This window comes from Acomys russatus, chromosome 30, assembly GCF_903995435.1.
Source record: "Acomys russatus chromosome 30, mAcoRus1.1, whole genome shotgun sequence".
Lineage (NCBI taxonomy): Eukaryota > Metazoa > Chordata > Mammalia > Rodentia > Muridae > Acomys > Acomys russatus.
Genome location: NC_067166.1, coordinates 21,317,377 through 21,330,316, shown reverse-complemented (window position 1 = coordinate 21,330,316; position 12,940 = coordinate 21,317,377). Strand labels below are relative to the sequence as shown.

At 43.5% G+C, this 12,940-nt stretch overlaps 1 protein-coding gene and 1 pseudogene across 1 annotated transcript in view; one reads left to right on the top strand and one right to left on the bottom strand.

The window, feature by feature from the left end:
• Positions 1-12,940, bottom strand: part of Taf9 (TATA-box binding protein associated factor 9) — a 720,252-nt gene that overhangs the window by 178,960 nt on the left and 528,352 nt on the right. The window lies entirely within an intron of this gene.
• Positions 1-12,940, top strand: part of LOC127212363 (baculoviral IAP repeat-containing protein 1a-like) — a 42,963-nt pseudogene that overhangs the window by 4,507 nt on the left and 25,516 nt on the right.

The following is a 12,940-nucleotide window of genomic DNA, read 5'->3' as shown; positions in this document are numbered from 1 at the left end:
TGTAAAATACAGAAAATAATATATAGGTCTTGCCAAAACTACCATTTGTTACATGCAATGACTGATATACCTTCCATCCATTTGTCAGCATAAGCACAGCCTCCAAATTTCTTGTTGTTTTCTTTTCTTCTCTTTTCTCTTCTTTTTTAAAGATTTATTTATTTCTTATGTCTGCATGTGTGCCTGCACTCCAGAGGAGGGCATCAGAACTCATTATAGATGGTTGTGAGCCGCCATGTGGTTGCTGGGAATTGAACTCAGGACCTCTGGAAGAGCAGCCAGTGCTCTTAACCTGTGAGCCATATCTCCAGCCCTTAGCTTCTTAGATTTCAATTTTAAACCTTGGCTTGGTCACTTCTTTTATAAGATATTGGCAAAATACCTGAATATTCTCTTATACTTTGAAAAACTGAATAATAAAGGTAAGCTGGCTTTAGCATAATTTTAAGTTTTGAAACATGGACTCGCTATGTATCGTTGACTGACATTCAACTCACCATCCTCCTTTCTCTGACTTCCAAGTGCTGGGATTGCAGTTTGCATCATCATGCCCAGCAGTCACAATAGTTTAAAAAATACCATTTAAGAAAGTAATGTTCTTAGCCCTTGGGGAGGCAGAGACAGGTGGATTTCAGAGTTGGAGGCAGCCTGGTCTACAAAGCCCGAGGTTTATAAATAAAGGCTGGCTGGATTGCACTCTCTCTCTCTCTCTCTCTCTCTCTCTCTCTCTCTCTCTCTCTCTCTCTCTCTCTCTTTCTCTCTCTTTCTCTCTCTCCTCCACCATGACCATCTGAGACTCCATTTATTCTGGGGGAGAACTGCAGCTGGATGCCCGGTGCTCAGGCAGTGATGTTGGACCTGCCATGGCAGCCAGGACTCCTGCTCCATCACTGCCAGCTTGGTGCTGACCGCCCATGAAGCACCTACCCAGGCCTGGGTCCAACTGGTTTCTGACATCTGCTTGCTTCCTCTGCCATGCTTAGCACAGCAGCTAGACAAAGGGCTGTAACACTTTGCTATCACCATGGGCTTGTGGAGCTTCTGAATCTCTACTGCCCTCTGATATCAGCAGTCTCATTCTCTCTACTACATGGAAAAATTATTTTCTACCTCCCCTAGTGAGACTAGGAATCTGGCCTAGTGCGCAGGCCTTGGGCCTCATCCTGAGTGCTCTTAGCTACCCCTGAGCAAGAAACAGAGCCATTTGATCTCAAGGTTCGCCTGTTCTTGTCCAGAATCAAGCAGCACCTGGACCAGCCGGCCAGATGCAGAATCTAGGCCACCCACTGGATGATGACGGACAAATATTGTTTAATCTTAAGAGGCCTGGTGGCACTCAGAGAAAGAATAAGCAGACTACCAAGATGAGACTTGATAGCCTATGTTCCTTTTACTGATCTGACTGGGAACTAGGCTTAGTGCAGCTGCCCACTAAAGAGGTGAAACAAAAAGGCAAAATATTCCCCATTCTGTCACTGTGTATCAGTATCTTTGATTGCTTGTTTTGCACATTTGGTGTATGCTTATATTACTCCTGAGCTTGAGGCAGGAGATTGCTTTAAGCCAGGAGTTTATCATTACCCTGGGCAACACAGGGACACCTCATTATAAAATAATAATAAAAGTAATCTGAAGATTCAGTTTTAAATAACTACATGTGTTGTTCTTAATATGAATAAAATATTTTTATTGGACACTTGTAATTCTCACTTGTAAGGTTTGGGGTGAGTTTTAATTTATTTTTGAGACAGGGTTTCTCTGTTGTAGCCTTGGCTGTCTTGGACTGACTTTGTAGACAATACTGACCTCAAACTCAGAGTTTGATCATGTTTTTCCCCTTCCTTCAACACCTCTCAGATCCTCCCCACTTCCCTACTCAGCCGACTTTATGTTCTTTCTTTCACTGTTTTGACACACGCCCTCCTCCACAAAAATCAAAACAATCAAAAATCTAGTATGATCAATAAAAAAAATGAGTCCACAAAAATAATATGGAGTGTGTTTTGTGTTGGCCAGACATTCCTGGGCCTGGGGCCTGTCCTAAAGTGTGTGGTTATACCCAGTGACACTCCTCGAGAAAACGGAATTTTCCTTCACCAGCAGGTGTCAGTTGCAAATAGCTTCTAGGATGGGGTGGGGCTTTATGACCATTTCTACCTCTCTGTGTTGGGGCTCCATCTGGTTTGGACCTGCTCAGGTCTTGTGCATGCTATTGGGACAAGTTTTGTATTTTGTTTTGTTTTTCTTTTTTTTTTCTGACAGTCTTAGTGATGTAAAAAGTTCACTAGTTCGATAGGTTTTATCAAATGCTTACTGCAGTGTAGAACATCTCTATTTATGGGACTATATTTTAATTATAGGTGTGAATTTCTCCAAAGTAAGAAATCATCAGAGGAAATTGCCAAGTATATTCAAAGCTACGAGGGATTTGCTCATGTAACGGTAATTTACAACAACCAACTCTACCCAATAGTGTATGTTCATTACCTAATTTGATGTGAATTGTAGGGTGAGGCTTTTTTACCTCAATCCCTCATTCCCAGCCTAGATTCTTTGACTTGCTTCTGCTGCCTCCTTCATCTTCCCTCTGACTGCAGCCAGTACCCTAGCTTCCTTCTGCTGCCTCCGTCCCGATGATGGCTGCCTCAGTCTTCTGCCCTAGTACCTGGAGGAAGCAGGGCATCTGCAGGCTCCTGCAGTGCTTACTTAGGTTCTTAAACCAGTAAGGACTTCCTGGTGGCAAGCAGTGGGAAACTGAGGCCAGAGCAGACTGTATTGGTTAACTGTCTCAGAAGCATATGTGCAGACAACGTGGGCTCAGAGTCGGCCTGCAGTTTTCTCACAGGGAGAGCTGCTCAGCTGGAGAGGCCCTCTGAGGTGAGCTCCCTTCCTGTGAGTCCCTCATCAGTCCCTCGAGAGTCAAATCACGTCTTTGTATGTAACTATGTTCTGTCCTTGAGCTGGGGGTCTGGGGAGAGTGACCCTGAGAAAGTTTCCATTTCAATAATGTTAGGCACTGCACAAAAATTGTCAAGATCAATAGAAATCAAACCAAAATTAAAGGGCTGCTTTGCCCAAATTCTGCTGCTCTAATGAAACTTTGCTTCAGAGGGGAAAGCCCTTCAGTTGCAGCTCACAGATAGACGTGTATCGCATAAATCATCAGTCACTCACCTGAATTTCTTTTCCTCAGGGAGAACATTTTGTGAATTCCTGGGTCAGAAGAGAATTACCTATGACATCAGGTAAAACCTCAGGCACATTCCTAAGGCTTTGTTGTTTCTTTCCTTTATTTTTGGACTCTCTCTCTTTCTCTTTCTCTCTCTCTCACACACACTCACTCCCCTCCCCCCATGTGTATGTGTGTCTGCCTCTGTGTCTGTGTCTGTGTGTCTGTGTCTGTGTATGTCTGTGTATGTGTGCTTTTGGAAGACAGACAAGGGCATCAGATCCCTTGGAGGTGGAGTAACAGGCATTGTGGCCTGCCTGATATGAGAGTTGAACCCAGGTCCTCTGTAAGAGCAGCAAGTGTTCTTAACCGTGGAGCCATCTTTCCAGCCCTCAGCAACTTTCTTTAAAAATTGTTTTCATAGGTGATTTCCCTATTATGGAATGACTTCAGCTTATTTTTGTCTCTACTTTATGGGCAGGAGAGATGGCTCATTGGTTAATGCACTTACTGCTTTTGCAAAGGACTCAGGTTTGAGTCATAGCACTCTGGCAGCTGACAACTCTGCAAGTCCAGTTCCAGAGGATCCAGTGCCCTCCTCTGACCTCCATGACCCCTGCACACATGTTGTATAATCAAACATGCAGATAAAACACCTAGATCAGAAATAAAAATAGGTGAGTCTTTAAAAGTCAAATTTAAAAAATTACACTCAATTATTTACTTATTGCATGTGTGTATTCATGGGTTCCATGTGTGAACATGCAGAAGCCAGAGGACAAATTATATGTAGGTTCCAAAAATTAATTAAAAAGATGTCATGTTTAGTAGCAAGCATCTGTACCATGGAGCCATTGAAGTGCCTTAGTTTTTAGTGTAGGTGAGCATAGCTAACTATGATAGGTTAGTGTTGTAATGGATGTTCCCCTTAACTAAAATTTTGGATAAAATGATTAGGAATCATTTTTCAGGGTCCCTTCTATCCTGGGCTGTCCTCAAACTCAAATGAATCCTGAACTTTTCTTCCCTCTTGCTGAATGTTGAGACAGAGCTTCTTAGATGCTGTGGATGGAACCAAAATACCCTGAATGCTTGGAGAGCATGCTACTGACTGAGCTACATCCCAGTCCTCAAAGCATTCTGAAATGGCTCAGTGTGCCATTAAGGGATTAAGGAATATGAACACTAGAATGAGGTGACAGGGCTGAGGCTATTACTCCCCTGACTAGCACAGGCAAGGCCTTTGGTTCCATTCCAGGACCCACAGGAAGACAAAACCTTACTGCTGGAATTTAGCTCAGTTGCAGAGCATCTATAAAGCAAGTAGGACATGCTCTGAGTTCAGTCCCAGCAGAGGTCAGAGACATGGGGACAAGAGACAGTGGACAGAATGAAAACAATCATAAAACATAAGAATTCTATGGTCAACTGAGTATGGTTGTTCAGTCCCAGTAGAGGTCAGAGACATGGGGACAAGGGACAGTGGGCAGGATGAAAACATAATACATAAGAATTCTATGGTCAACGGAGTATGATTGCTCATTTCTGCAGTCCCTGCTCTTGGAAGGCAGAAGGAAGTGCTTATGGCCAGGTTGGACTATCATATCAGGTGTGAGGGCAGTACTGGCTACGAGGTCAGTTACAAGTATAGAGGTCCATGCCTGTAATCCCAGCACTAAGAAAGCTGAGGTGGAAACATCACAAGTTGAAGGATAGCTTGGCTTATGCTCCATAGCAAATCATTGTGCATGCACACTGCCCCCCAATAAATGAGAGTGAAGGGATGTCTCAGATGTTAAGAATATTTGTTGTTCTTGCTGAGGACTTAGGTTCAGTTCAAAGTGTCTACATGGTAGGGGCTTACAACAACCTGTACCTCCCTCTCAAGGAAATCTGACATTTTCTATGGCCACCTGAGTCCCTAGGCACACATGTAGTATACTTACATACACCAGGGCAAAACACTCACACATATATCTAGTGAGAATTTTGGTTTCTTTAAAAACACAGAAATATTATGGAACTATGTTTTTGTTTTAATCCCAGATGTGGGATATGTGACTGCTTCTGATTGTCCACAATAGCTGACTGTCATTTGCCTCATGCTCTGAAAGGGGTGTGGTTTTTCCAACTGCAGATAGTTTCTGCAACTGGTTGATGTTTGGAATTCTGGGGACTCTTGAGTAGGTTTATAAATGTTAGAGTCCCAAGAGGGGCAGTGGCTGCTGCTGCTCCTGCTGTGGCTGCTGCTGCTGCTGGTGGTAGTTGCTGTTTGCTGTTATTGAGGTTGGTTGCTCTTTGTCAAGTGGGTTTGCACAAAGAGATGAGTAGAAGATATTGAATATCCTGATGTAGAAGACCTAGCTGGCTCCAGGGAACTTGATGCCCCTAATCAGCAGGAAGTAGCCTAACAATACTGATGCCCCCTCTCCCCTCTGTCTTTCTCTTGTACCTAGTTGTGAGATTGGAGGGGTGGAATAAATGTTGAAAAGGGTAGTAGATAAAAGAAAAGTAGCTAAAAGTCTGGCTACATATACATAAATACTTAAGGGGTAATAAAGTTTACAATGTGCCAAAGAGTTATAAACAGCCCATTGTGAAGGCAGTAGATTGAAGCAGGAAAGGCTGTGTTATCATGGACAGCTCCCATGGCAGCCACAGTAGGCTTTCTGAGGCAGGAAAAGTGTCCAGTTTTCATTGAACAGTTGGCTGAAGCAGGAATAGACACCATAGACAGCTCCCATAGAGGCAGCAATCAAGAGTTGGCTGAGGCAGCAATAGTTCTTGCTGGACAGTTCTTGCTGAGGCACTGACCGGAAGGAGCCTTGGCCATTTTGTCTCCAAAACCACAGGATAGGAAGGAGGGGGTGACTGCCCTGAGGTGGGTAGGAGGACTGGCAGCAAGCTTCTTTAAATTTTAGTGGCCCACTGCTTAAGGCTACATAGTCCTTGGGTGTCAGCCCTTCTGGGCCAAAGGACTGGTCGGGGTTAGGGGAGGGGGAGGGCAATAGGCTCCCCTCAGCTTGAGGAAGGTATTCTGTCATAGGGTTGGGTGTGGAGATTGGTAGTGTTAGGCACAGAGAAATCCCTAGATGAGAGAGAGAGAAAGAGAGAGAGATAGAGAGAGATGAGAGATAGAGATAGAGAGAGAGAGAAAGAGAGAGACAGACAGAGAGAGAGAGAGACAGAGAGAGGGAGTTTCAGAGTGTGAGTGTGTATGTGAGTGTCTGTGTGTGTGAGTGTCAATGTGAGTGTCTCTCCGTGGCACTAGCTACAGGAGCAGAAGATGCCCCAGCAGGGGTAGCGGTGGCCTTGGTGGCAGTGGTGGTGGCCCCCGAGGTAATAGCCACAGTGGTTCCCCGGTCTAGGCTGTGGTGGTAGTAATGGCTGTGGCGGCCTTTGATCTTGCTGCCATCTTGCCATTGCAGAGCAGAATCCCTACAGCTCTCTGACTCCACAGATGTGAGAAGCAGTAAAGGCTGTCCTATGACTCAACAGATGTGAGGAACAGTGAAGGCTGTCCTCTGACTCCACAGATGGGAGTCTATACATGCACACACACCCGTACACACATGAACACACACAGAACCGTAAGTCCTGAAACAGCTTCCTGACAAGGTGAAGGGAAGGGTCAGATACAGAAGGAAGCCAAAGAAAGTCTGAAGTGGCAGCCTGCTCCAGCCAGAGAACACATGGTGAGCAGTAAGGAAAGAGTAGAGCCTTCTCCCTGTGCCCTTGTGCCTTAATAGAGGTCACAGTAAAATAAAGGAAAGGTTTCTACACTGCAAAGTGTAGTATTCTCTATGCCAGAGAAATACTTAAAGCAAAAGGAGAGAAATCCTAATCTGGGGATTAAGTGTGAACACAGGAAAGCGTTCACTGTGAGAGGCTTGTGAGACCAAGGCAAGTGCACTTCAATCTTCAAGTCCTCACAGTGTGGAGAAGACATGGACCAGTGTCCAGAGGCCAGGATGAGGTGAGCAGTGTCATGGAGACCCCTCAGCAAGGTCATCTCTGACCCAAGCCATCTAAGAGACTGTGTTAAGGGAGCCTCAGGGGAAAGGACCTTTCTCAAATCTTGACACTGACTCTGGAAGCAGGAGTCTCCTCTGGATTTTGTCATATCCTGATTCTAGATGATCAAGCATAGTCTAAGTTGCATTTTAACACATTGATCACAATGGAAATGAAGGGAATGGATGGACTACCCCGGTCCCAGCACTCTGCTCCAGCTGTTCTAGCCCGGTCGCTCTTGAGTGTTTTGCCCCTCCCTGCCTTCCTCACCACCCTCAGTCACTTTGACACAGGTGCAGATCATCAGGTCCTTCCACCACACTCACAGCTAACTTGAACTTGGCGACCACAGCCTGCTGCTCTCACCTACATCTTTTCCCCAAGCTTACTGCAATGACAGCGTGTTTGCCAATGAAGAACTGAGGATGGACACTTTTAAGGACTGGCCCCGCGAATCACCTGTGGCTGTTGAGGCTCTGGTCAGAGCAGGCCTTTCCTACACAGGTGAGTCAGGGTTTTCCCCTTTGTTTTTATGTTTATGTGTGTGAGTGTTTCCCTGAAGTAAGTGTGCCACATGCGTGCATGGCACCCTCACAGGCCGGACAGAGCACTGGGTCCTGGAACTGGATTTAAAGTTGACTGAGCGCCATCATGTGTGGGCTCCAACCAAACCGGACTCCTTGGCAAGAGCAGCCGGTGCTCTCCATGCTGAGATTCAGCACCCGAGTCGGTGTCTTGTGTCTACCACATATTCTAACCCTGCTCTTGCATCTTTCTTTAGTCTTCATCATTTGTCACAGATCTCTTTGGGGCTCCACCAAGTCTTCAGTTTTCCATAGTTCCCTCAGCGCTCAGCCTCTGGACTTGCGGATCCTGCAGTCCCTTCATCCAACAAACATATTCCGTTGGCACAAAGATCTTCTTACCACATGGTCTTAACACTCTGTCTCCTCTTGCCGGCCTTCCTCAGCTCTCATGGATGGCGTGCTCCTATTTCTAGTGAAATGTAGCTGGCAATAATGTGAGGAGGGACAAGTGTTTGTTCATACTCTAGCTTGCACAGAAGCTTGAACATTTGTTCTTCTCTCCTGCCCCCAGCTACAAGTATATTCTGTCTGATTGACTCAGTCAGCAATTGCTTGTTGGTTGCCTCTGTCTGTGAATGTCCAGTATGTCATTAGTGTCCAGAACAGACAGAAGTCTCTGCTGTCACGGAGCTCCTGTTCCAGATTCTGGTGGCAAATCTTTCAGGATGATGGGTTTGAGAGCCGTTTCATCAAGGCTCAGGGTGCATTAAACACTCAGTGACTATTACTCACTACCCTACTAAAAGGCCAAGAGTCCTGTGTGAACTGTCCATGATGTTGCCACACAGTCCATCTGGAGATGCAAGTAGGATTTCACCAGTGAAATCTGGAGTCATCGTCCTGTGAGTTGACATGTCTGTGCTGTTGAACTGACCCCGTTTCATTTTTCTAGGGAAAGAGGACATTGTCCGGTGTTTTTCCTGTGGAGGATGTATGTCAAAGAGGGAGGAAGGTGACGACCCATTAGCAGATCACACCAAGTTTTTTCCCAAGTAAGCAGAATGAAGTGTCTTTACTTTGAACTTCCTGCATCAGTTATTCCCTCACTATGCATGTTTTATCTGTGGACTGTGTCTGCTCACTCCTCTGGCTCCCACTGAGATGGACACACCCTTCCGTCCTCATCCCTTTCTTCCCTGATACTCTCCCTGTCTAGATTTTTCTCATCATAGTTAGATCTTAGTTTTGGTTGATTTGTTATAGAGCTCAGGTTTGCCTTGAACTCACATCTTCTTGGCTCAGCCACATGACTACAGATGCACAGGCATGTGCTACTGTAACACCTGGATGGCTGACTCTGATGATGGGGGGAGGGGAGCTGGCTGAGGGGTCCTTGAGACAGAGTCTCAGAAACCCAGGGTGGCCTCAAACTCAGTATTTAGGGAGGATGGCCTTAAACTCTTAATACTACTGTCTCCACCTCCCAAGTGCTGGGTGACAGGCCTGCTCCACCACACCCAGCTTTTGTTTAGAGGACAGCAAGATATAAAATGATAACTGGCAATACCAACCATATCCTATCATCCAAGGGTCTCTCTAGGACACCCCTGCACTCTCAGTTGTTTATTTGAGGATGTTTATTTGAGGATGTTTATTTGAGGATGTTTATTTGAGCATAAATTCAGAGCTTAACAGGAACAGAATTCCAGAGACTTACAACAAGTTCAAAGGTCAGAGAGTAAGTGACCATGGACTGATTATTCCTAAGGAAGATACTTCCTCTTCCCATACTCAGGGGACATTGCAGAAGAGAGTCCCAGGGGAGTCTAAGTGCTGGAGAAGGTAGAGGACTGCTTGGTTTGCTTTGCTTTGCTTTGTACACAACAGGGTTCTACACTCAGGAGCTCATCTATAGGAGACCGCACAAACCATCCACTCAAAGCCCCAGCTGCAGGAGAGGAGCTGTTGACACTTGTGTCTTCTGGAGTCAGTGTCTTCAAGGTGTGGGCCTCGTTAGGCTCCCAAGCGCTGCTGGACAGTACCATGTCCACTCACACTTGAGCAGCACCAATTGAATTCAGTGGGTTGAGAAAGGGTATGAAGCTGGGAGACAGAATCAGACCCAGGAATTTTTCTCTTTTTCTTCTCTCTCTCTCTCTCTCTCTCTCTTTCTCATTTTTTCTTTCTTATATATGAAGATACGAAGATAGAAGTTGAAAAGAAAGAGGGAAATATAGAAAATATCTAGAGATGATAGAAAAGGAAGATTATTGACTACTCATCAACTTAGGAATTTGCTACTCTCAAATAAGATTATTTTTAGTTCATTGGTATAGAATTTTGTATATTGATACAAAATAAGTTTATTTTTGATACATTGGCACAGACTTCAATTTTAAGGTTATCTTTGTCATACACAATATATATTCCTACTCTGGTATAAGGTATTGTACCCATACAATTAATTTATAATACAAGGTTTACTTCCAATACTTTTAAAACTGCTATAGTAGGCTACTTAGGATAACTCAATAATGCAAGTTAATCGATAGTCAATCAGATTTATGGTCATGTAAAATACTAGCCTAATTTAGCACAGGAATATACATCCTAGGTTTAACAGATAGAAATGATTCCCTAAATAGATACGGTTTTCAAAAATCTCTACGACCTATAAAATATAGCATTTCAAGATGTTTTATTATTTAAAGATTCTTTAATAACAAGACAGGTCAACTCCTGATAGCACCCAGCCTACCTCAAAGAAGATGATGAACATCAACAAACAAACAAACAACCCTCCATATGCAGATGGCTTCAATTGTGGCAAAGGCACTAGGCGAAGAAAATGTCTTTATTTCTACAACAGACAGAATTCTGTGTAAAATGGGCAAGCGTAGATGCAGGCTGAGTTGACTGTGGAACTCTGCCAAGACAGAGTAAACAAGTCCTAAATAGTTCCTACTTCACAAATATGTCTGTCAGATATACTGGTCCAGAAGGTTGAAGATGATGATCCAACAGTATAGAGAGTTTTGGGTGGCTGTCCAGGCAATAAACTGTCTCTGTTATTTTTTAATTTTAGAAGTTGCTAACCTGCATTTCCTGTTTACTTAAGTAATTAATTTTATTCTTTCTCAAGTCTCTGATGGGGTTGAAGCTTAGATTATTTTAGTTTTGCAATTAAGCTTAGTTGTTTAGGTATTAAAAAGATTTTAAAGTCTAGATAGATGTTTCAGGTAAATAGGTGGATAGCAAGTAATTCAGGTAAAAAACTTTAGACTCTCATAAGATAGGATAAATATTATGTTCTTCAAAGTTGTTGCTAAATATAATATATATACATAATATATATACATAGTCTTTGTTTTGTTTTGTTTTAAAATCAGGGTTTCTCTATGTATCCCTGACTCTCCTGGACTCACTTTACAGACCAGGCTGGCCTCGAACTCACAGAGATCCATCTTCTTCTGCCTCCCAATTGCTAAGATTACAGGTGTGCACCACCTTGTCTGGCTCTCTGTATAAGTCTTACCTATTGGTTTTTATAATTATCTCATAATTGTTCTTATTCTGTATTATATAAAATGGCACTTGCCCACCATGCAAGCTCCAAGCCCTGGATATTATACTTTAAAGTTTAGTTGTGTGATATCTATGTTCATACATTTAACATAAATTTCATGTAGGTGGCACACTTGGATCTTATGTGTTACTTTCATTTTGACAGTTTTACAATAGTTGATATGGTAATAAATTATTAACTAAATTCTAAATTGCACACTTTGTTTAGATTTTCTCTGTCTTTTGTTGTTCTTTTTCTATTAACTCTATAATTTTCTCATTTAGTATTTTTAAAAGTTATTTATTTCTACTTTGTTTATTTGGTTAATGTGTGTTTGTATGTGCAAATGTGTTCATTGTGTGTACTATATAAGGCCACAGGGAGACAGGGAGTATCCTCTTCTTTAAGTCCCCACCTGTTCCCTTGGGACAGGGTCTCTCTGAACTGGAGCTAAGCTAGCATCCAGCAAGCCCTAGTGACCCCCTTGCCTCTGCTCCCACACTGCTGGGTTCGTGTTTTCACTCTTTAAGCTCGTGTTAGCTGGTGTCACGCCCAATGTCCTCACTGTTACTTTACACACCACACTCATTATTACTGAGAGCCACAGACTGAATCAGACTTTACAGGATGCGACACTGACAGAACCACTGAGAACGTTGCTTTCTACTTCACGCTGATCTTCATGTTTTTAAACAGCTAACACACATGCAACTCCACTGAACTATTTTATGACTTTTATCTTCTCTGCATAGCTGTATATTTCTTCAAAACCTGAAGTCTTCTGCACAGGAGTTTCCAGCCCTTCAGAGCCCTGATGTCCTTCTGGAAGCCACGGTAATGAGCCCCGCCCCTTCTCTGACTCAGCAGCCTATGATCCTGTGGTTGAACAGCAACATCAGTTGTAAATGTATCCTAATTAAATAAATTCCACAGGTATATAATAAGCATTATCAAGGACAAGTGCAGACAGGAACTTCACAGTGAACGAGGGAGACACCATATGTAGCTTCATGAAACGGACAGTCAGCCCTTCTCCTGTAAGAAGTCTATTGCTGAGATTTTTTAGACTTATTCCTGATAAACACCAGACCCAGTAAGACTAGGCACATCTTCTGTTGGGGCTAAACAGGCAGCTCAGTAGGGGAATCAATCCCAAGGGCAGGCAACAGAATCAGAAACAGTTCCTATTCCCTCAAGATACACAAGTGTTACATATGTGCAGAGGACCTAGGTGTGCCATAAATGTAACCTTAAAGCCTTTCTACGCCCATTTTAGCTCTGAATAATGGCATTATATTTATTTATTTATTTATAATAGCTTTAGTCCTTATGTTAGACTGTTATTCCTAACTAGCTAACCCATTTATATTAGTTTATGTTCAATCTATGTTCTGCTGCATGGTTTTGTTTTGTTTTTTGTTTTTGTTTTTTGATTTTTAGAGATAGGGTTTCTCTGTGTAGCCTTGGCTGTCCTGGACTTGCTTTGTAGACTCACAGCGATCTGCCTGCCTTTGCCTCCCGAGTGCTGGGATTAAAGGCATGAGACACCACGTCTGGCTGCGGCATGGTCCTTTACCTCTCTTCATTTCATACCTCTTCCATGTTTCATAGCCTTATTCCATTGTGCCCGTTTCTTTCCTCGGGTTCTTTCTCTCTCTCTCCCGG